Below are 24,151 nucleotides of genomic sequence, written 5' to 3'. Positions count from 1 at the left end.
TTTGAACCTCTTGGGTTGTTGCAAGTTTGGGTATTCTGTTGTTTCTTGGGAGTCCACTGGGCCTACTGTTGATTATAGGCGACATGGTTGTGGTTTTACCAGGTCGATAGACACGACTCTGTTCTTATTTTTACCAGCAAGGGGCGGTAGTACAACTGATCTTGTTTCGGTGACTGCCAAGACAGGTACTGCTTTTCTGTAAGAAGGCCCAAATTCCTTCTTCACCGCGATTTTTTCTCTGACTAGATCCCCAATCTTTGGAATCCAGACAGGCCTTGCTGGGGCTGTTGCTTGTGGTGCCTCGTCAGTGGTATCTGGCTGTTGCTTTAACTTTATGTTGCTTAAGGATTTTCTTGTTTCATTCAGTTCCTGTAAAACAGCCAAACGATCTTTGATGTCAAAGTCTGTTGTTTTTTCTTGTACCACTGACATCTGACTATCGAGGTCCTGAATGTTCATTCTAATTCCGAACAATAGTTCGTATGGGCTGAAACCTTTTAGAGATTTTCTTGGCAAGTTGTTAAGACTGGACTGGACACTTATTAAATGTTTGACCCGCCCAGCGCCTGAACCTAATACCTTCGCTGTTATAGATCGCTTTATGTCTCGGTTTTTTCTTTCAACCACACTATTCCCTTCGGGGTGCGACGGACAAGAATACCGCAACCCAATTCCCATGCTGGCCATGGCCTCCTTATAAGCTCAAAAGCTGAAAGCAGGACCCTGGTCAGAATGGAACGTGGTAATTGCGTATGTGCCGATAAAGACTCGCAGATCTTTTATACCCGTTCTAGCGTCAGCCGAGCGCTGGGGCCACATTTTTTAAGTGTGTTTAGCCTTAACTGATTAATAGGACACAGGATGGGGTGTAGGCAGCGTTACGCTGTTTCTGATCGGTAGCCGGTAGCATGGTTCACTACTGCGATCCCTATTGCAGTTTTCACAGTTGTTTGCATATATTTGGTGTTCTACACTCATTCCCGGCCACCAGTATACTGATTGTAATTCAGTCAGTGATTCCTTGATCTCTCTGTGTCTAAGACCCAAACCCATATGTGCGTCTGCTATTAAAAATATTCTCCTGTTCGTGTTTGGAATAACTCTGTCCCCCACTCCAGGGAATCGAGCAAAAGGAACGGAGTTTGCATCGATTACGTATGCATAATTGAGTGGATAGTTCACGGGTAGTGCTGCACAGTCGCCTTTTATGGTCGTTTTAACCGCCAGCATGGTTTCCCCGTCTATGTATTTTTTCTGTACGCTTTTTTGTGGCTACGGAAGCCGGTTTAGTTGCTTCCGCTGTGGCTGTATTAGCCAATGAATTCCCTGCAACGTGAACGCCATCACGTTGAAGACTCTGTGCGTGTACCACGTGAGTCTTTTGTAGTTCTTTCTGTAAAAGAGCTACCTGTTTCCAGAGCAATTTATGCTTTATTATGGCACCTGTGTCATCTTTGTAATCGTTTTCAATCCAACTCTGCAGTTTATTATTGTAAGAGTTGACGCAAAAATGAGAATCGCACACGATAAGTGTCGGGAATTCACGTTCTGCATTTTCGAGCGCCATCTTCAAACATCTGATTTCAGCTCTTCGAGCCGAACAGTTTCTCAATGATTCAGTTTTTGTTACTTTCGGTCTGAATTTACCGCACAGCCAACGACCTTTAATAATCGCACATGCTGCATCGTAGGATTTGCTCTCTACGTTAAAATGCTGTACAAACCTATCTGTATAGATTATACAGGCGTATTGTGGGAGAGGCAGAAGTTCGATTGGCAGAGGATATTCTTCTTCATATTCTAAATCATTCAGTTCTTCAAATTGTGGAGCAAAATAGTATCTCACATCTTCTGCTCCTAGAGAATCTACACACTGTATCCATTTTGGATCCAGTGACACTGTAGGCAGGTTTACTGGGCTGAATAGCGCCTCGAAGGCGGATTCCGCTGTGAGGATATTAATCCGTTTGCCGTGTGATTGTTCTCGTTCATTTGCTAATGCGATTTGCACTGCTTTCACAGTTCTTTCTGTGAGACTGAATGCCTTTTCTGCTTGTGTGTACAAGTGAGATTTAATTGAAATAGGTACCTTTTCTCCCTCATTAGAGGTCAGGTACGTGAATCCGCATCTTCCTGGGATGACTCGGATTACAAGACCGCGTGTATTGTCACGTGTATCTAATTTAGTTTTAGCTAACATGTCTGTTTGCAGTGATCTCAAAATTTCTGTGTGTTTTTGAGTCCAATTGATTTGTTTAAAATCAGGTTTAATTAGTTCGTAGAGAGGTTTAACCCTCTCCGCGTAATTTAGAATGTAAGTTCTTCCGAAATTCAGAAAACCTAGTATGGATTGTAAATTCTTCAGCGTTTTTGGAGCTTGGAGTACAGCACACTTTTCTAAGAAGTTGTCTGCTAGGCTTTTTCCTTCACTTGATAATTCGTACCCTAAGAATAGTACTGTCAGATGGGCAATTCGAGACTTTTTAAAGTTGAATTTGTAACCCTCTTCTGCGAACCCAAGTATAATGGTGTTCACTCTTTTCAAGTGAGTATCCAAGTCGTCGTCTGTGAGATAGATATCATCTACGTAAGATAATGCCTCATCATCATAGATTTGTAGTAACTCTGTTACCCTAGCTGAGAATAGTCCTGGGCTGTTCTTGAACCCCTGTGGGAGTCGACAGAATTTTTTTGCGACCCAAATGCTGAGAAAGCGGTCAAATATCTGCTTTCTGGTGCAATGTTTTGACAAAAGAAACCATTAGATATGTCTAATGTCGTTTTATATTTTTTCCTAACTATGTTATTCATTAGGGCTGCACTATGCGAATTTTGTACTGCAAATGTTTTACAACATGTATTTAGGTGTCTGTAGTCCAAAACTAGACGATATGAATTGTCTGGCTTGGAGACAGGAAACAAAGGATTGTTCATTTGAGAGGTGCATGTTTCAATCACCCCCTGGTATTGAAGTTGATCTAAGATCTCCCTGACCTGTTTTTTAGCTTCTTGCTTAATGGGATACTGCCGTTGGGCAGCTGGTTCACTTTTTAGTTGGATTTTGTGAGGAGGAGAGTCCTCATCCCATCCTACATGATTTTTATATAATGCCGGTGCCTGGGCCACTGCCCATTTCCTTGCATATGTATATTTTTTGTGAATCGGAATGTGATTCGAGAAGGCAGGCATAATCACTTCTTCGCCACAAGGGCACTCCCTGACAAACTCTGGGGGCCAATCTTTTTCAGCTAACAGAATATCATAGCCTTTTGAGAGTTTATCCCAAAATAGATCCTTTATTTTCCTAGTCTTATCACCCTCTATACGCAATGTTATTTCGTATATTTTATGGGGCTCGCTAAGTCTGGTGTCGGCAGTTTCAACCTGAATGTATTCATTCGTGTCCACTCCCCGTTTTTCAATTGTGTCCTCAGTATTCTCGGCATGGTTGATTACTCTAATACTGGCTACCTTCTTTTTTGGAAATTGAGATTTTTTACTCTGAGCAGGTTCCTTTTCTTTGGTCTTGGTGTGCTCTCCTGGGTCTGACCGTCCTCTTCTTTCCGATTTCTACGAAAAAGATCGAGAGGGACGTGTATCAATACTTTGATATCTATCAGGTTTTTTCAAATTATCCCTATTTCTAAGGTTATATCTTTTCTCAGAGGGCTCCCTCTGGGGAGACTGGTGTTCTCAAGTCGGAGTTCTTTCCCTCCGTCGAGGAGACCTTCCTCTGGACTGAAAAACTTTTTCCTTGGGAGTGGATTGTTTATTTCCATCCCAGCTCTTTTTAGGAGTGTTTGAATTATTTTTAATAAAAAAAATTTCAGGATTTTTGAGCAGTTGGGGCTTTACTGGTTTCCCACCCAAGCTGTCTCTACCTAATTCTTCATAGCATTTTTCTATGATTCTGGCAAGCTCAACTGGCTGATCTGTCATATCTGTTTCCTTCAACTTATGGCAGATCGCCACAGATGCTGCTTCTCCCTTTATGTTGGCTAATAATATAGCCGAGACCTGCTTAAAGTCTTTCAGTAATTTCATACCAAGATTTAAGGCGGGCTCTGGACCGTATTCATTTTGAATCTGTTTTAGCACTTCTGGTATTACCGCCATAGACGGAACACCGTGTGTTTTTGTGTAAATGGAAGCAAAGACTGTACCCCAAGTGTCGCAGTCCTCCACGTGTGGTGCGATTCCCATAGGAAGGCAGATGGTCAAGATTCTGTGTTTCTCTATAGGGGTAGTATCAGGAAATACTGCCTCTATTTGAGTGATTTTCTGTGCTAACCAGAAAGAGATTTGTTCCCGTTTTACGGGTGTTTTACCAAGACATGACTGTATGTTCTGTGGTGTAATTTTATTAGTATTCCCCTAATGAGGGGTCAGCTGTGGTATATTAACAGCTGGCTGGACTGTTGCAGTCCGCATTACATATTGGTCTAATTGTCTATGTATTTTAATTAATGTTTTTAGCTGTACTAACAGCTCTTCTCTAGACATTTTTGCAATGTCAGGATGTGGTGTGTAGCCGGCTAGAACCGGCCACGTTGCTCCTGGTCTACCTAGTGGACCGAGCCTGGTAATATGATCATTGTTTTAGGGCGCCATTAAACCAGAGCAGGTGCTCTTGGAATTTTAGTGGGATTTCAGTCTCCTCGAAAGGAGCGTACTCTTCCGGAGGTTCCTCTATTTTGTAATAGTGAAACTCTTTTGTTCTAGCGTTTGCCGCTGGAAAGTTTATCCATGAATAGAATACATCTGTCTGCCGATATTCGTGAGCCTCTATCACGAAGATTACTGTACCACCTTGTGGTGTCAGTCCGTTTTCTATAAGTTTTAACGTTATAGATTTTCTTAAGTGGACCGGGATGATTATTGCATCCGGGTCAGTTTGTAGGAGACTCGAGTCTTCCTCTATTAGTAGGGTTGCCAGCCTAGCTGCTTCCCTTTCTTCTTCTTCACTGTCTGACATTTTATAAATGCAGGCTTTGCAGAGTAGGTCTCCAAGGAGACAAAGATTAGGTGCACAATATTTTGGAACACTGTATCCTTCAACGTTGAATAAACCAGAGCTTTACATAGGAATCTCTTCCTACTGAGTTCGGGCGGATTTTAACCTTTCACCCACTCCAGATGTCTATTGGAGTATTTACGGGAAAAAGGGGTCTGTGTGAAATATGCACGACTGAGTTACTCTAACGTCTTGCGTTAGTTTATCGCCTTACCAAACGTTGGGCGCCATGTAGCGTAGTTCCTATTTTCCCAATAGGCCCTGCGCATTGGAATAACATAAACAGTAGTATCGACGTAGAAGTGCGGATCTTCCAGGCCTCTACTGACTATGCTAAACTTAATTGGGTTTGTTACCAACTAGCTCAGAGGTCACTGGAAACTTTCTTGACTGAAATAGGAAGTGATCAGCTTCCCTGGCACAGACAAGAAGGGATTCAGTTTTCCAACAACCATGCAACATGACAACTTTGCTCCTCAGATCAAGAGTCAATCTCTAGGGTCGTGTGAAAGAATAGACAGTTATTTTACTCAGTCAGGTTGGTGCAGTTTACTTTCACAATATGTAGAGAACAGAGAGACGGGCGTTTGTCAATAAAAGGTTAACATTTATTGAACAGTCTCTCTTCTCGTACAAGAGAAATGTATTGCCACAATTGCAAGACTTGTTATTATAAAAAGTACGTACAGTAAGATAAGTATTGCGAGATAATACCGTAAAAGCATTGATATGGTTTCTTAGCCATACAATGGTTTAAAAGTAATAAAACATATATACATTCATATATACATTAGGCTAAAATACTCAACTGGTGCTTCTAACTACGCCTACCCCAGTGTACCTGACCTAAGCCTAATACTTGGGAGGGGAGTAAGTAAGTAGCTTTAAGTTAAGTTGGTTTTGCCAAGGTTTGCTTCAAGAATTCTCATTAAGGGTTTAGTCAACACCATACCTCTGAATAGAATGATGGAGGTCTGGTATCTCCTTCAGGGAAACTCGGTATCCCAGTCACCCGCGAGGGTAGACCAGAAACGCTGGAGCTGGATGTCTCTGCAGGAGAAAGGCAGCGTCTCTCTTCAGCGCGTCGAGGAGGAGGAAGGGGGACAGCGTCCGCGGGCAGCTTGCATCTGCTGGGCTCTTCGCAGGGGGATGGCTGTTCAGCTCCTAAGTTCACCACACCATCGTTCGCGCTTTAGCAGCGATAATGGTATCAGCGGCTTCACCAACAGCAACGAGACAGCAGCAGCATCAGCGTACTGCAGACAAGGCAATGTTGGTAATATTTATACCTGACAGGTGCCTGGTTTGACGTAAGTTTGCTGGACATAAGACGTCAATTAAGATGTCACTAGGAAGTGATCGCTAACAGTTGCTGTTGGACAGGCCACATGACGGGCCGCTCTCCCCCGGCTCAACCAGGCCCGAGCCCAGTCACGCAAGTACCACACACCACCATTGCACGACCTCCGTCCCCTCAGGGACCCCTGCCCTCGAACATGTTAACCTCGTGGGTCCGATCCACTGCCGGCCCACACGCCCAGCCCGGGCCGCCATCTTGGACACTTCACCACGAGGCCGCCTGGCCCCCGATCGACCTCAACCCTGGGCCTAGCCCGGCCTCAGACATTCCGGCACCACCCTCCGCCCAGGAGGTGAGCGGGCTACTTGGCAAGTCAATGGGAGAAAGAGGTGCCGATGGCTCTCCCCCGCCCAGTGCCGCTCGCCCATCGCCTCCCCGGGCGCTGGCTCCGCCCCCCTGCTGGGTGTCTGGACTCCCTCATCCCGGACCTCCTGACCTCCAAGTGCGAGGGTCCGGACATCAAAGCACGCCAGCCCTATAACTGGGGCAGCTCCAGAGCAGGAAGGCAGTTGTATCTTGGAGTCGAGAGACGTAAAGAGGAACTCATCCTGGACGGACTACTGGCGCTGCCGTAGCTCTGTCCTGTGCACCATCGTCCTGCCTGTTGGCGCTGCCACAGCCGTCGTAACCTTCATCCTTCATCGTCGTCGGGATCTGCTGGCGTGGCCGCGGACCGTTGTAACCGTCATCTTTCACCGGGACCTGCAGGCTCCGCCGCGGACCGTCGTCCTTCCTTCATCCATCTCGGGACCTGCTTGGCTCCTCCACGGCCCGATCATCTAGAACGCCGAGCTCGAGGATTGAGAGCTATTTGGTACTCATTGGTAACTAAGACTGTCCCGCTACCCTTTTCCTCAGCCAGAGATCAGAACCGAGGGGACCCCTGAGTCCAGACCTCCGTGTATCATACCAACGTAACCTAAGAATTGCACATAAAGTCTCGTTAACCTTCAATCTTGTGTGGTGTCCGTCTGTGGGGGGGAAGTTACTTGTCTGTACAGTCGTTGGAGACGGCTCTCCCTGGAGACCTCTCCCCGTAATCTCGGCCGACCCTCCCGGTCCGTCTAACATTGGTGGCCAGCGGCGCGATCCGAATCACCGCATAACGTACAGAGAGTAGCTCACCCCACAACGAACCACAATGTCAACTAAAGAGAGCGGATCAACTGAGAAGTTCCAAATGGAAAAACTAGAGGAGTACAGCCATCGTGAACTAAAGCAGTTCTGCATCGAACTAGGTATCGCTACCACCGGACTAAGCACCAAGGACGATTTTAAGCATGCCCTAGAATCTTGGGCAGAGACCGGGGATGTCGAAGCCCCTGAGCAAAACACCGCGAAAAATACCAACACGGCCCCTGAGGGGCAAAGAACCAGTCTCTCGCAAGACGAGATCCAAGAAAGAGAAAAAGCCCGACTACACGAACTAGAAATGGCCCGACTCAAGATGGACGTAGAACTCAAGTTGGCCGAACAAAAAATAAACTTAGAGCACCTACGTCTCCGAGAAGAAAGAGAGGAGAAACAGAGGCAAAGGGAGCTCGAGGAAAAGAAACTAGCGTACGAGCACGAACGGAACCTAGCCGAGATCAACCTGCGCAAGCAGAATAAAGAGTTAGGGGTGCCCGACAGACCACACACCCCAGGGACCACGGAGAAAAAAGTACACATCCCCAAGGATGTTGTCCGAGAATATTTTCGAGAAGACGACATCCAGCAATGGTTTAAGGCCTATGAAATCGCGATGACTGCGCACCGGATCGATAGAAACGATTGGGGAGCCGGCCTATGGGGCAAATTCCTCAATGAGGGCCGCGATACCCTGTTACAGCTCCCAGACCACCAGATGACCTCCTACGACCATATGAAAGCGGCCCTCCTCACCCGCTATGGCCTCACGCCCGAGATGTACCGTCAGAGGTTCCGAGACTGCACACGCATTCCGGGTACAACTTGGGTGGACTATGTAACGTACTTTAGCCGAGCCTTCGAAGGCTGGATCAGAGGGAACAACGTCACGACCTACGAGCAGCTGTTCAATCTGATGGTATGGGAGCATCTGTCCAACAATTGCTTCATTGAACTACGCCAACACCTCCTCGACAGCAAGTTAACCGATCCCCGGCAGCTCGCAGCCGAAGCTGACCGGTGGGAGATCACCAGAGTGGGCCGGAATGGGTCCTACGAGCAGAACAGGAACAACAATGGTCACCACCGACCCAGAGGAGGAGGAGGGGGCCAAGGACGAGGAAGAGACAACACTCCGGCCGCCCCCACTACCAGCACCACCCCCCCGGCCAACCGGGGCAGCACCCCGGCGCGACCGGGGTACAGAGCCAATGTTACATGTCACCGATGCCAACGAGTCGGCCACTATGCAAACGACCCAAGCTGCCCGCAGTATCAGAGTCCAAAACCCCGCCATGTGGCCGCCGCGGCACTAGGGGAAGAACAGATCTCCGAGGAACAAGAAACAGACGAGCAAGAGTATCAAGAGTGGGAGCCAGCAGCCATGACTCTCGCGTGCTTAGGGGGAAGAGACATGGTCCCGCGGGTCCCCCTACCCGCTAACACCCAGAAGTACAGCCAATGGGTGAGCATCAATGGACAACGGGCCGAAGCCCTTCGAGACACCGGGGCCAGTGTGACAGCCGTCCGCTGTCATCTGGTGACCCCAGAACAATATCTACCGAACATTCTCTGCCCTGTGCGATCAGCCGACAACTCGGAAAGTCTGTGTCGGATGGCCTGCGTCCCCTTTGAGTGGGGAGGGGTCTCCGGCATATTGAAGGTAACGGTCCGAGACGACGCCCCCGTGGACTGCCTCCTCGGAAATGACCTGGAAAGCTCCCCGTGGGCAGCCGTGGAGCGAAAAGAACACTTGGGGATGTTGGGCGTCCCGGACTGGGCGTGCGTCACCACCCGGTCCATGGCCGCCCGTGCCAACCATCACCCGGAAGAACCAGAATGGCCGGCGCCACCGCCTCCGGTCGCCCCAGCCGAGACCCCCGACCATGACATCCCCCTCGAACTTGCTCAACCTTCCGACCTCGCTAATCTTGACCAGTGGGCTCAAGAAGGGGGACCCACACAAGAACAATTTCGTCAGGAACAGAAGACCTGTCCCTCCCTCGAGGGACTCCGACAACAAGCGCTCGCCCAAAGCGCAGGGGATACCTCCGGAACTCATTGGGTCTACTGGGACAATGATCTGTTGTACAGCGAGCAACGAATCGCCGAGCTGGGGGCCAACCGAGTACTAGTAGTGCCCCTCCGCTTTAGAGACTTCCTGCTAAATCTGGCCCACGATGTCCCCCTGGCAGGGCACCTGGGACAAGATAAAACCTACAGCCGCCTAGTGACCCACTTCTTCTGGCCCAAAATGAGAAACGATGTGCACCAGCATTGCCGATCTTGCCCCACGTGCCAAGCCAGTGGAAAGAGCGGCCGCAAACTAAAGGCCCCCCTGCAACCCTTTCCAGTAGTCACGACCCCATTTGAGAGGGTCGGAATAGACATTGTGGGACCCCTGGACCCGCGTACAAGACAAGGCCATCGCTTCATCCTGGTACTAGTGGACCACGCCACCCGCTACCCTGGGGCTATTCCTCTCCGGACCGTGACAGCCTCAGTGGTCGGCCGGGCCCTGATGGGGATCTTCTCCCGTGTGGGGTTCCCCCGAGAAGTCGTCAGCGACAGAGGCACAAACTTTATCTCTAAATACATGAAGTCCCTCTGGCAACAGTGTGGGGTCACCTACCGCTTCACGACCCCCTATCACCCCCAAGGAAACGGACTTGTTGAGCGGTTCAATCGCACGCTAAAAGGGATGATCGGGGGATTGGAAGAGCCCCTCCGTCGCCAGTGGGACGTGCTGCTGCCGTGCCTCCTCTTCGCCTACCGGGAGGTCCCACAGAAGTCCCTAGGCTTCAGCCCATTCGAACTGCTATATGGGCACCCAGTGCGGGGGCCGCTCAGCCTGATCAAAGAAGGCTGGGAGATGCCTCCGGCCAAGAGTCCTCCAGATGTCTTCCGGTACCTCCTCACCCTCCGCAACCAGTCCCGGCGGTTCAGAGACCTAGCAAAAGCCAACCTAGAGGCCAGTCAAGAGGACATGAAGAAATGGTATGACCAGAACGCCTCATCCATTGAATTCGAGCCGGGGCAACAGGTATGGGTAATGTCCCCCACAGAGCCATGCGCTCTCCAAGACAAATGGACGGGACCCTTCAAGGTAATCGAGCGCAAGGGTCCTGCCACCTATCTGATCGATATGGAGTCCTCCCGGAATCCACTCCGAGTCCTCCACACCAACAGACTGAAACCCCACTTTGCACGAACAGAACTCAGCCTATTGATGGCCACAGACAATGGGGTTGAAGACGACTCCGAGCCTCTCCCTGACCTCTTGCGGACCCAGGAGCAAGACGGCTCCGTGGATGGGGTCCGACTCTCGGAGACCCTCACCAGAGAACAACGCCAAGAGTGCCAAGCCCTCCTGTCACGGTTCGCCAGTCTGTTCTCCCTCACCCCAGGTGTCACTTCCTGGTGTGTGCACGATGTGGACACCGGAGACAGCCCTCCTATCCGCCACCGGGCCTACCGCGTACCTGATCGGGTACGGGCCTGCATCCAGGCGGAAGTAGCTAAGATGCTCACGCTCGGGGTCATCGAGCCCTCAGACAGTCCATGGGCCAGCCCGGTCGTACTGGTCCCCAAAGCAGCCGCCCCCGGAACCACACCAGAACTCCGGTTCTGCGTCGACTACCGGGGCCTGAATGAAGTCACCAGAACGGACGCACACCCCATCCCCCGGGCAGATGAACTGGTCGACCGAATGGGCGCTGCCCGCTACCTCAGCATCTTCGACCTGACAGCAGGTTATTGGCAGATCGGCCTCACACCCCGAGCACAAGAACGTTCTGCCTTCTCCACCCCCGATGGCCACTATCATTTTACGGTCATGCCCTTCGGCATGAAAAATGCCCCAGCAACTTTCCAACGGCTCGTCAATCAGGTCCTGGCGGGGCTCGAAGAGTTCAGCGCCGCCTACCTGGACGACATCGCTGTGTACAGCCACCATTGGACCGAGCACCTCCACCACCTCCGAGCAGTGCTGCAAGCCCTTCAGCGAGCTGGCCTCACGATCAAGGCCAGCAAGTGCCAAATTGGACAAGGGTCGGTGACCTACCTCGGACACCAGGTGGGAAGCGGCCTAGTGGCCCCTCTACAGCTGAAAATTGCCGCCATCCAGAACTGGCAGCCCCCTATCACCCAAACCGAGGTGCGAGCCTTCCTGGGCCTCACGGGCTACTACCGAAGGTTCGTGAAAGACTATGGTACCATAGTGGGGCCTCTCACCGAACTCACGTCAAAGAATCAGCCCAAGAAGGTGAACTGGACCCCAGAGTGTCAAGCGGCATTCGAACAGTTGAAGGCCGCCATGTGTTCCGCTCCTGTGCTCCAGGCCCCAGACTACAGCCGGGAGTTCGTCGTCCAGACGGACGCCTCCGACCAGGGCATTGGGGCGGTCCTGTCTCAAGTGAACACCGAAGGCCTTGATCAACCGGTGGCCTTCATCAGCCGGAGACTCCTACCACGGGAGCAACGCTGGAGCACCATAGAGAGGGAAGCCTTCGCTGTGGTATGGGCCCTCAAGAAGCTCCGGCCCTACCTTTTTGGCACCCACTTTCGGGTACAGACTGACCACCGACCCCTGCAGTGGTTGATGCATATGCGGGGGGAAAACCCAAAATTGCTACGCTGGTCCATCTCCTTGCAAGGTATGGACTTCACAGTCGAACACCGGCCTGGGTCAGACCACGCCAACGCGGATGGCCTGTCCCGGTTTTTCCGCCTTGACGAGGAGAGTCCCCAAGAGGATGGGTAACTCTCCCCGCCTTCAGCTGGGGGGGACGCATGTTGGACAGGCCACATGACGGGCCGCTCTCCCCCGGCTCAACCAGGCCCGAGCCCAGTCACGCAAGTACCACACACCACCATTGCACGTCCTCCGTCCCCTCAGGGACCCCTGCCCTCGAACATGTTAACCTCGTGGGTCCGATCCACTGCCGGCCCACACGCCCAGCCCGGGCCGCCATCTTGGACACTTCACCACGAGGCCGCCTGGCCCCCGATCGACCTCAACCCTGGGCCTAGCCCGGCCTCAGACATTCCGGCACCACCCTCCGCCCAGGAGGTGAGCGGGCTACTTGGCAAGTCAATGGGAGAAAGAGGTGCCGATGGCTCTCCCCCGCCCAGTGCCGCTCGCCCATCGCCTCCCCGGGCGCTGGCTCCGCCCCCCTGCTGGGTGTCTGGACTCCCTCATCCCGGACCTCCCGACCTCCAAGTGCGAGGGTCCGGACATCAAAGCACGCCAGCCCTATAACTGGGGCAGCTCCAGAGCAGGAAGGCAGTTGTATCTTGGAGTCGAGAGACGTAAAGAGGAACTCATCCTGGACGGACTACTGGCGCTGCCGTAGCTCTGTCCTGTGCACCATCGTCCTGCCTGTTGGCGCTGCCACAGCCGTCGTAACCTTCATCCTTCATCGTCGTCGGGATCTGCTGGCGTGGCCGCGGACCGTTGTAACCGTCATCTTTCACCGGGACCTGCAGGCTCCGCCGCGGACCGTCGTCCTTCCTTCATCCATCTCGGGACCTGCTTGGCTCCTCCACGGCCCGATCATCTAGAACGCCGAGCTCGAGGATTGAGAGCTATTTGGTACTCATTGGTAACTAAGACTGTCCCGCTACCCTTTTCCTCAGCCAGAGATCAGAACCGAGGGGACCCCTGAGTCCAGACCTCCGTGTATCATACCAACGTAACCTAAGAATTGCACATAAAGTCTCGTTAACCTTCAATCTTGTGTGGTGTCCGTCTGTGGGGGGGAAGTTACTTGTCTGTACAGTCGTTGGAGACGGCTCTCCCTGGAGACCTCTCCCCGTAATCTCGGCCGACCCTCCCGGTCCGTCTAACAGTTGCTCATTAGAGTTCTATTACTAATCAAAACACAGCAAGCGGGGATTTCCAGGTTTGCTGAGTTTTTATCTTGTTGAAGAACTCAGAGTGTTAATCTAGGAATCTCAGATAGTGACTTCTGCTCTGTCATTGCACTAATTGGTTGCAAAGGAAGTGGCAGAGAAAGCTATCCTGGAATGTGGCTCTGTTCGTGTGAGGCCAGAGATGAGTTTCTGAATATCGCACTTGAACGGTTATGCCAATATAGGGAATAAATGGATTTATAGCCGAATAGGGGCATAAGGTCACAGTATCGATCAGGATCCTAGATAAGCACGCAACAGAATGGGGATGCAACTATGGAACCTGGAGAGCATGGTTGGAATGTTTATACTTTGTTTGCTATTAAAAGCATGTAGTAGGTTCATTGACTAGGAGAAACTCTTTCTGACATTGCTAAAGAGCTATAACTTTAGCACTTGCCAAATAAGCATTCAAACACTGCTCTTCAATTACAGCGCCCGTTCACAGCGGCGGCAGTCTGTTCCACGTGCCAATGAGTAGGACCAGACACCAAGATAGCTGTTGGCGTAAATGAAGCTGGGTCCTTCAAGATTACTCCTCCCCACCCCTCCTTCCTAGGACCTTAGTAATGTATGGATGTTAGACCTAACAGCTTTAAGGTGGTCTTACACCCCGCCCCCTACCTTGTGCCTACCTCCTCCTTTTCTGATCTGGTTTTTGTTGGCTTTAGGACTCTGTGAACTTTACCACTGCTAACAAGTGCTCAAGTGTATATGCGGTCTCCTCTAAACATGGGGATATTGGCTCCTCCCAAATTTGCATATTTAATTTACTTCTAAGTCCATAGTAAAGTGCACTACGTGTGCCCAGGGCCTGTAAATTAAATGCTACGAGTGGGCCTGCACAGGTTATTTTAGGGTTTGCCTGCTTCTTACCAGACTAGAATTGTGGCTGTTGCTTGACGAGGGCTCATACACCAGTCAAACTCCAACTCAATTTCTAACAATGGGCCTAGCATGTAATCTATTCCAAAAGGGGCGGCAGGTCCCGGCTCACGCTGGTGTTTGGATGGGGCGCGCAAGCCTGTGCTCACTGCTGATTTAGGTCTGAATCATTTGTAATCTCTGTCATTGTAGGTTTACGGTACGTGGTAGCAGCTCGCACTCTTCCCTACTCTGAGATCAAGACAACAGACAATACAGCAGACAAGGTAAGGACGTGACTTCATGGTGTCCACCTGAGCACAACTAGTAACCAGGGCACGTTGTATGTCCAAGTGCTTACGTGTCAGGGTGTGTTCTTGAGATGCTCTACTCAGTCACTCTTGCCAGCATTTTAGAACAAGCATTTGCAATGCAACAGGTCTCGCAGTTGTGAGAGTTTGAGCTATTGGCATTGTAAATGGCAATGCCTTTTATTTACGTGTTGGTTTTTAAAACAAAAATAAAAAGCACTGTCATTTACAATGCCAGTAGCTTAAACTCTCGCAAATGCGAGACCTATTGCATTGCAAATGCTTGTTATACATGGTGTATTTACTTTGTGCTACATGTGTGCACTGTATTTTCATAGTTGGTGTGGTTTTTGTTGTGCTGCTTCTATCTGCCACAATGTCCTTATGGTGCAATAGTGTACAATTGTACTTATTGTTTTATTCATTCTGCATGCTTGGAGCAGCGAACCGTGTGCGTCCTTCAGAAGGCTGTTAGTGGAAGAGGTGTAGCGCAGCGGCCAGGGTGCCTGACTCCGGACAACAGGGTTCACGGTTCGATCCCCGGTGCCAGCGGCAGGGCAGCCCAGCACCATGTGACTCTGGGCAATAGCTTGCTTAATCTTCCCAAGGGCCCCCAGCGCCGGGAAACCGCTTCAGAGGTAGCTGTGCGCTGTACAAATTCAAGGTTGTTGTTATTATTATTAGTGTCTCTCGCGAAGCTGAAGAACTTGAAGCAGGCGGTTTATCCTCCCTTAAGGCTGCAGTATCCTTTCCAGACTGTGGTGTGTCTCTCCCGTGGGTTCCAGGGTGTAGGTTACTGTATCGTTCCCTGATGCCGCGCCCCCCCTTTGCCCCTGGTATTCTCCATTGTGGTCTGGTGTCACATTGCTGCTCTGGCTCCATGCACAGCTTCAGGTTATCACCGTCACCGTGTTCCCTCTGCTGCTGCTGGGATGCACAAGATGATACGCCGCCTGTTCTCACTGCCGCATCCAGTGTACTTGGGAGGTACTTCCCCGCCAAGCCCGGCTTTGCGGCCCTCTGTGTCAGCCTGAGACATGGTTGTAGGGAGGTGGCATGGAGGAGTCTCCCAAGGCACTGAGGGCGGCGGGAGACTGACTGGGCCTTCCCGTCTACCTACACTCCGGCTCCGAGTCTGAATCCGAGGCCGTACTGTCCTGAAGCCTGGCACGCACCAAAGCACGCTCCTACGGCAGCACGGCGACAGCTGCATGGGCCGAAAGGTACACCGAGCACCCCGTGAGCTCCAGGGACATGCTGCAGGGCATCGCGCTGAAGTATGGTGTAACGGTAAAGAATGCAGGAGCGACTAGTTGGATGGAGGGGCATCAGGAGCTGAAGGGTTCTGCTGCGATGCCTTCGTCCTAGCAGTTGAAGGTAACAACGTCTGTAGTCCTGGAGGAATATAGTGGGGGTCGGCAGATGGCGCAGGGCTGGCTGAGCCTGGAGAGGATACAGGGGACAGCTGGGGATTGGAGAGGAGCGGCCTGGTGAGGGCAGGCAGGAGGGTATGTGGCAGTCGGAGGAAGCGCACGCCCGGGCATGTATGTTACTAACACTACCCAGATATAGATGTGAAAAAAATGGCAGTGTAGTGAGCATCATCCTAAAGAGAATGATGGACAGTAGATAGTGCTCTGAAAATTATGACGGAACCATGTGAGTACTGCAAAAATCCTATGCACAGCTCCATAGTTAAACAAGTGGAGCGCGGCCAGAAGTCCATGTACAGTGTTTACCTTGCGGGAGCGAGCGCTATAATTGTTAACAGATGGCACCGCTGCCGGCTTCCGCAGGGTAAATGCTGTACATGCACGAGGGCTCATTGGAAACCATGCATAACATGCAAGAGTTTCCACAAAAGCCCGGAGTGATTCCAAGAGGTCACTCCAAAGCAGCGCTTGCGCCCTGCGTAGGTGAGACCTAAAAATGGTCTAAAATCTAATGGATGACTCTTCCCAATGGAAAGTTTTACAAATATAAGGCCACCATCTCCCTACCACCAAGTACCTACTCACTAAGCATACCTAGCGCATGTGTACTGCTGTCCTGCATTGTAAGCCTAGGGTCAGGGTCTCAGACATTGGGACACGACTTGCTTGACTTGACCAGTCATATAGTTCCTAGGCCGCGTCTCCCCTCTCCCTCCCACATACAGGTTACTGGTGCCTCATGGTTGTGACTAGGTTTAATTATAATGTGTAGTCTCCATTTTCCGCCACGAAATACCCACTCAAGTATAAGAACGCTTTAAAATTACGAGTTGTAACTTTAATCTAATTTTAAACTCTAACATCCATCTGCAATACCTTTTGTAGTTTGATACTAATTCATTTAATGTCCTTTCTCGAAGTGGACACTATCTACTAGAAAAAACATTTTACAGATGGGTATTTTTCAACCATATAAGCAGTGTTTTTCTTAACTTGCTGAATGTCCCATCTAAATGGTCTTTTTTAATGACGTATCAAAATTTGCTACTGTCTTTTGTTTCTTGCATTCAGTCTGTTCAAATTTCTAAAATCATTACAACTATCGGTTTTATTGTGTCCACTTTGTCATTCATAATCTCAAGCTTTATTCATCTACACTCACAAGCACCGTACATACACACTCCAAGCAGCGCACATACACACTCCAAGCAGCGCACATGCACACTCCAAGCAGCGCACATGCACACTCCAAGCAGCGCACATGCACACTCCAAGCAGCGCACATGCACACTCCAAGCAGCGCACATGCACACTCCAAGCAGCGCACATGCACACTCCAAGAAGCGCACATACACACTCCAAGCAGGGCACATGCACACTCCAAGCAGGGCACATGCACACTCCAAGCAGGGCACATACACACTCCAAGCAGCGCACATGCACACTCCAAGTAGCGCACATGCACACTCCAAGCAGGGCACATGCACACTCCAAGCAGCGTCCCAACACAAACACATGGGGAGAGTATGTAGCTTTACGGCTGGAGCGGTTGACCTCGAAGCTGGGGAACCGGATTCGAGTCTCTGCAACAACGCATCCTGTGATTCCAGGTAAATCTCCCAGTGCCCAACGAAAATAAATGTGTCCATCTGTAACGAAACTGGTGCTCATGTAAAGCGCTTTGATACCCAATGTCTCTGGTCTAGTTTGCGCTATATAAAACTCCTAATTAAAAAGAAAATTCCAAGAGACATACATGCACACTCCAAGCGGCGTACAAGCACACTCCAAGCGGCGTACAAGCACACTCCAAGCAGCGCACATGCACACTCCCAGCAGCGCACATGCACACTCCCAGCAGCGCACATGCACACTCCAAGCAGCGCACATGCACACCCCAAGCAGCGCACATGCACACTCCAAGCAGCGCACATGCACACTCCAAGCAGCGCACATGCACACTCCAAGCAGCGCACATGCACACTCCAAGCAGCGCACATGCACACTCCAAGCAGCGCACATGCACACTCCCAGCAGCGCACATGCACACTCCCAGCAGCGCACATGCACACTCCAAACAGCGCACATGCACACTCCAAGCAGCGCACATGCACACTCCAAGCAGCGCGCATACATACACACTCCAAGCAGCGCACATGCACACTCCAAGCAGTGCACATGCACACTCCAAGCAGTGCACATGCACACTCCAAGCAACGCACATGCACACTCCAAGCAGCGCATACATGCACACTCCAAGCAGCGCGCATACATACACACTCCAATCAGCGCTCATGCACACTCCAAGCAGCGCGCATACATACACACTCCAATCAGCGCTCATGCACACTCCAAGCAGCGCGCATACATACACACTCCAAGCAGCGCACATGCACACTCCAAGCAGCGCACATGCACACTCCAAGCGGCGCACATGCACACTCCAAGCGGCGCACATGCACACTCCAAGCGGCGCACATGCACACTCCAAGCAGCGCACATGCACACTCCAAGCAGCGCACATGCACACTCCAAGCAGCGCACATGCACACTCCAAGCAGCGCACATGCACACTCCTAGCAGCGCACATGCACACTCCAAGCAGCGCGCATACATACACACTCCAATCAGCGCTCATGCACACTCCAAGCAGCGCACATACATACACACTCCAAGCAGCGCACATGCACACTCCAAGCAGCGCACATGCACACTCCAAGCAGCGCACATACACACTCCAAGCAGCGCACATACACACGCCAAGGAGCGTACATGCACACTCCAAGCAACGTAAAAAAAACAAACACACGGGGAGAGGATGTAGCCTTATGGCTAGAGCAGTTGACCTTGAAGCTGGGGAACCGGGTTTGAGTCTATGCAACAACGCATCCTGTGATTCTGGATAAATCTCCCAGTGCCCAACGAAAATAAATGTGTCCATCTGTAACGAAACTGGTTCTCATGTAAAACGCTCTGATACCCAAGGTCTCTGGTCAAGTTTGCGCTATATAGAACTCTTAATTAAAAAGAAAATTCCAAGAGACATACATACACACTCCAAGCGGCATACATGCACACTCCAAGCAGCGCGCATACATACACACTCCAAGCAGCGCACATACACACTCCAAGCAGTGCACATACACACTTCAAGGAGCGTACATGCACATTCCAAGGAATGCACATGCGCACTCCAAGCAGCGCAAATGTGCACTCCAAGCAGCGCACATGCGCACTCCAAGCAGCGCACATGCGCACTCCAAGCAGCGCACATGCACACTCCCAGCAGCGCACATGCACACTCCCAGCAGCGCACATGCACACTCCCAGCAGCGCACATGCACACTCCCAGCAGCGCACATGCACACTCCCAGCAGCGCACATGCACACTCCAAGCAGCGCGCATACATACACACTCCAAGCAGCGCGCATACATACACACTCCAAGCAGGGCACATGCACACTCCAAGCAGCGTCCCAACACAAACACATGGGGAGAGTATGTAGCTTTACGGCTAGAGCGGTTGACCTCGAAGCTGGGGAACCGGGTTCGAGTCTCTGCAACAACGCATCCTGTGATTCCAGGTAAATCTCCCAGTGCCCAACGAAAATAAATGTGTCCATCTGTAACGAAACTGGTGCTCATGTAAAGCGCTTTGATACCCAATGTCTCTGGTCTAGTTTGCGCTATATAAAACTCCTAATTAAAAAGAAAATTCCAAGAGACATACATGCACACTCCAAGCGGCGTACAAGCACACTCCAAGCAGCGCACATGCACACTCCCAGCAGCGCACATGCACACTCCCAGCAGCGCACATGCACACTCCCAGCAGCGCACATGCACACTCCAAGCAGCGCACATGCACACTCCAAGCAGCGCACATGCACACTCCCAGCAGCGCACATGCACACTCCAAACAGCGCACATGCACACTCCAAGCAGCGCACATGCACACTCCAAGCAGCGCGCATACATACACACTCCAAGCAGCGCACATGCACACTCCAAGCAGTGCACATGCACACTCCAAGCAGTGCACATGCACACTCCAAGCAACGCACATGCACACTCCAAGCAGCGCATACATGCACACTCCAAGCAGCGCGCATACATACACACTCCAATCAGCGCTCATGCACACTCCAAGCAGCGCGCATACATACACACTCCAAGCAGCGCACATGCACACTCCAAGCGGCACACATGCACACTCCAAGCAGCGCACATGCACACTCCAAGCAGCGTACATGCACACTCCAAGCAGCGCACATGCACACTCCAAGCGGCGCACATGCACACTCCAAGCGGCGCACATGCACACTCCAAGCAGCGCACATGCACACTCCAAGCAGCGCACATGCACACTCCAAGCAGCGCACATGCACACTCCAAGCAGCGCACATGCACACTCCAAGCAGCGCACATGCACACTCCAAGCAGCGCACATGCACACTCCAAGCAGCGCACATGCACACTCCTAGCAGCGCACATGCACACTCCAAGCAGCGCGCATACATACACACTCCAATCAGCGCTCATGCACACTCCAAGCAGCGCGCATACATACACACTCCAAGCAGCGCACATGCACATTCCAAGCAGCGCACATGCACACTCCAAGCAGCGCACATACACACTCCAAGCAGCGCACATACACACGCCAAGGAGCGTACATGCACACTCCAAGCGGCGCACATGCACACTCCAAGCGGCGCACATGCACACTCCAAGCAGCGCACATGCACACTCCAAGCAGCGCACATGCACACTCCAAGCAGCGCACATGCACACTCCAAGCAGCGCACATGCACACTCCAAGCAGCGCACATGCACACTCCTAGCAGCGCATATGCACACTCCAAGCAGCGCGCATACATACACACTCCAATCAGCGCTCATGCACACTCCAAGCAGCGCGCATACATGCACACTCCAAGCAGCGCACATGCACACTCCAAGCAGCGCACATGCACACTCCAAGCAGCGCACATACACACTCCAAGCAGCGCACATACACACGCCAAGGAGCGTACATGCACACTCCAAGCAACGTAAAAAAAAAAAACACATGGGGAGAGGATGTAGCCTTACGGCTAGAGCAGTTGACCTCGAAGCTGGGGAACCGGGTTTGACTCTATGCAACAACGCATCCTGTGATTCTGGATAAATCTCCCAGTGCCCAACGAAAATAAATGTGTCCATCTGTAACGAAACTGGTTCTCATGTAAAACGCTCTGATACCCAAGGTCTCTGGTCAAGTTTGCGCTATATAGAACTCTTAATTAAAAAGAAAATTCCAAGAGACATACATACACACTCCAAGCCGCATACATGCACACTCCAAGCAGCGCGCATACATACACACTCCAAGCAGCGCACATACACACTCCAAGCAGTGCACATACACACTTCAAGGAGCGTACATGCACATTCCAAGGAATGCACATGCGCACTCCAAGCAGCGCAAATGTGCACTCCAAGCAGCGCACATGCGCACTCCAAGCAGCGCACATGCGCACTCCAAGCAGCACACATGCGCACTCCAAGCAGCGCACATGCACACTCCCAGCAGCGCACATGCACACTCCCAGCAGCGCACATGCACACTCCCAGCAGCGCACATGCACACTCCCAGCAGCGCACATGCACACTCCCAGCAGCGCACATGCACACTCCCAGCTGCGCACATGCGCACTCCCAGCAGCGCACATGCACACTCCAAGCAGCGCGCATACATACACACTCCAAGCAGCGCGCATACATACACACTCCAAGCAGCGCGCATACATGCACACTCCAAGCAGCGCGCATGCACACTCCAAGCAGCGCGCATTCACACTCCAAGCAGCGCCCATGCACATTCCAAGCAGCGCCCATGCACTCTCCAAGCAGCGCACATGCACACTCCAAGCTTCTTATGATTGGCGTACATGCACACTCCAAGCGGCGTACATGCACACTCCAAGTGGCGTACACACACACACTCCAAGCAGTTTATGCACACTCCAAGCAGCGTACACGCACACTCCAAGCAGGGTACACGCACACTCCTAACAGCGTTTATATCTACTCACAAGCAGCGTACATAGAGACTTGCTAGCGTAGCATGGAGACCATATTGACCCTCAGCACATCCACCCTGTCATTCACACACTGAAGCAGTGTGCGTACAGTCTTGCAAGCGTGGAGACCATATTGACGCCCCGCATATCCACTCTGCCATTGATACTCTCAAGCAGCGTACATAGAGACTCACAAGCAGCATATGTACACACTCGCAAACATGGCGACTATAGCAAAATGCTTTTTTTCATCATGATCACCCCCATTTATTTTTATGTCAAAATTGGCTATGCTTCTAGTTAGCACAGTTAACTTTCCTGTGAGTCTGTATTAGATGGTGCAAAGCGTACCCTGGGCCTGCAAGTTAAGTGTCACTTATGGACTGCGCCAATCTTTGTACCATCATTAGATTGATCATGCTGGAACTGACTGCAGGCCTACTACAGTAGCCTGAATGTGTAGTTTTAATACTGCAATGTTGACCTGTTATAATTGGGCCTTGAAAAATCATTAAAGGCATGCAGGTCTAGGGGATTGAATAATCTACTTGACCTAACTGTAATCTACTTGACCCCTAAACTGGTCTCAAATTGTGTGATCCTTGGCAAATATTTAATTTTATAGTGCCACCTTTTTCTTAAATATCACATTTTAGAGTACCTTCAAATATGTGAGTTCAGCATTTCTGCTGTACAAAATTAGCATTGCCATCAGAGCAGGGTCTGGAGTGTTTCTCAGTTCATGTTTAAAAACTCATAATTAATAAATATATCACTAAATCATAATGTGGTTGCGCCCTGTCATTTACAAACAGTATGTTTTCTATTGAAGTGGACAAAAACTTTACCATTACCATGCAGTTTTACTGATAAAACTATGTAGTGCATAAACAATGTGTAAACTTTGGGTTTCAGCAAACATATTTATCATTTGCATGTCACCAAGTAAAGTGTTCTGATTTGTTTTCATCTTTTTACAGTATTGTTTTCATCACACAGAATTACAAAAATTGGAATTCATGAAATATATTTTGAAATGTTTGTACAGATCACTTTAATAGCTATTTAAAACTTGACGCACTACAGCTTTTTATTTCACACTCTTTGTACAGCACATCAGACAGTTCACTTAACAAAACTCTGGATAGACAGTAATTGTAAGAAGATGTAAACTGACTTCTGACCTTTGTATGCCCAGAGCAAACGTGACAAGTTAAAAACAAGATTTAAAGGCATCTTTGTTGCTCCTTCACATTCTGAATGAACAGAGCACCTGTTCTTTGTCAGCTCGGCAGAACAGGTGAAGAGGCACTAAATATAGCTCGCCCTGATCAAATCTGACTCGCCATAGTGAGTTGCATGTAGCTTTCTCGAGGGATGATTATAATTAATAATAAATCAATATTAATAATTCACCCCTCAGTAGGCTTTTATGCCCAATAAGGCAGGGTGAATGGTATTTGAATGTGAATTGTTCAAGTTATCAATAAAAATAGACCCAGAAAGCGATGGAGTTGGGTTGGATACAGAAAACAGGTTTTGTCCCAGTCGAATATTTTACCGTCTGACTTAGTCTCTGAAATGGAAGGCAGAAATGCTTGATCCGCACTTTTGTGGAGCTTGGATTCCTCACGTGGAGCAAGGCTGAAAGATGCATCCATGAGGCTGGGTAGCCTCACTGCAACTTCCCCATGAAACAGATTTGCTGCTGCAGACACGCTTGAGCAGGAGCAATCGGTGTCTATGGACCAGCCGCAAAGCACCTTTGTTGTGTTGTCGTTGCCGGTTTGCCCCAGTTGTCCGGAGGATTTAAATGATGGGATTGTGGGCTAACATTTTAATTCATTCAGTTCCCATTTTGATCAATATCACATATAAGAGCACCTTCAAATATGAGAGTTCAGCATGTCTGCTGTACAAAAAACTCTCTTGTTTGATTTAATGGACTAAACCTTTGCTCCATATACAATGCAAATCTAGCTGTGTATAGGATACACATGAACCCTGACTTGCCTCTTAGTTCATTAACAGCATTGTCATCACGATGGGGGCAGGGATGTTT

General features: G+C 50.4%; 1 protein-coding gene across 1 annotated transcript in view; it reads left to right on the top strand.

The window, feature by feature from the left end:
* Nucleotides 1-14,475: 14,475 nt before the first annotated feature.
* The window catches only part of LOC147663857 (uncharacterized), a 69,342-nt gene continuing 59,666 nt past the window's right edge, over nucleotides 14,476-24,151 (top strand). The window contains exon 1 of the mRNA XM_086950147.1: nucleotides 14,476-14,566. The gene's annotated coding sequence lies outside the window, so the exon portion shown is untranslated. The remainder of the gene's footprint in view (nucleotides 14,567-24,151) is intronic.

This window comes from Lissotriton vulgaris, unplaced genomic scaffold (genome assembly GCF_964263255.1).
Source record: "Lissotriton vulgaris unplaced genomic scaffold, aLisVul1.2 SCAFFOLD_3164, whole genome shotgun sequence".
In the NCBI taxonomy this organism is placed as follows: Eukaryota; Metazoa; Chordata; class Amphibia; order Caudata; family Salamandridae; genus Lissotriton; species Lissotriton vulgaris.
Note: the sequence above shows the minus strand (reverse complement) of the source record. Positions and strands in the feature narration are given on the sequence as shown.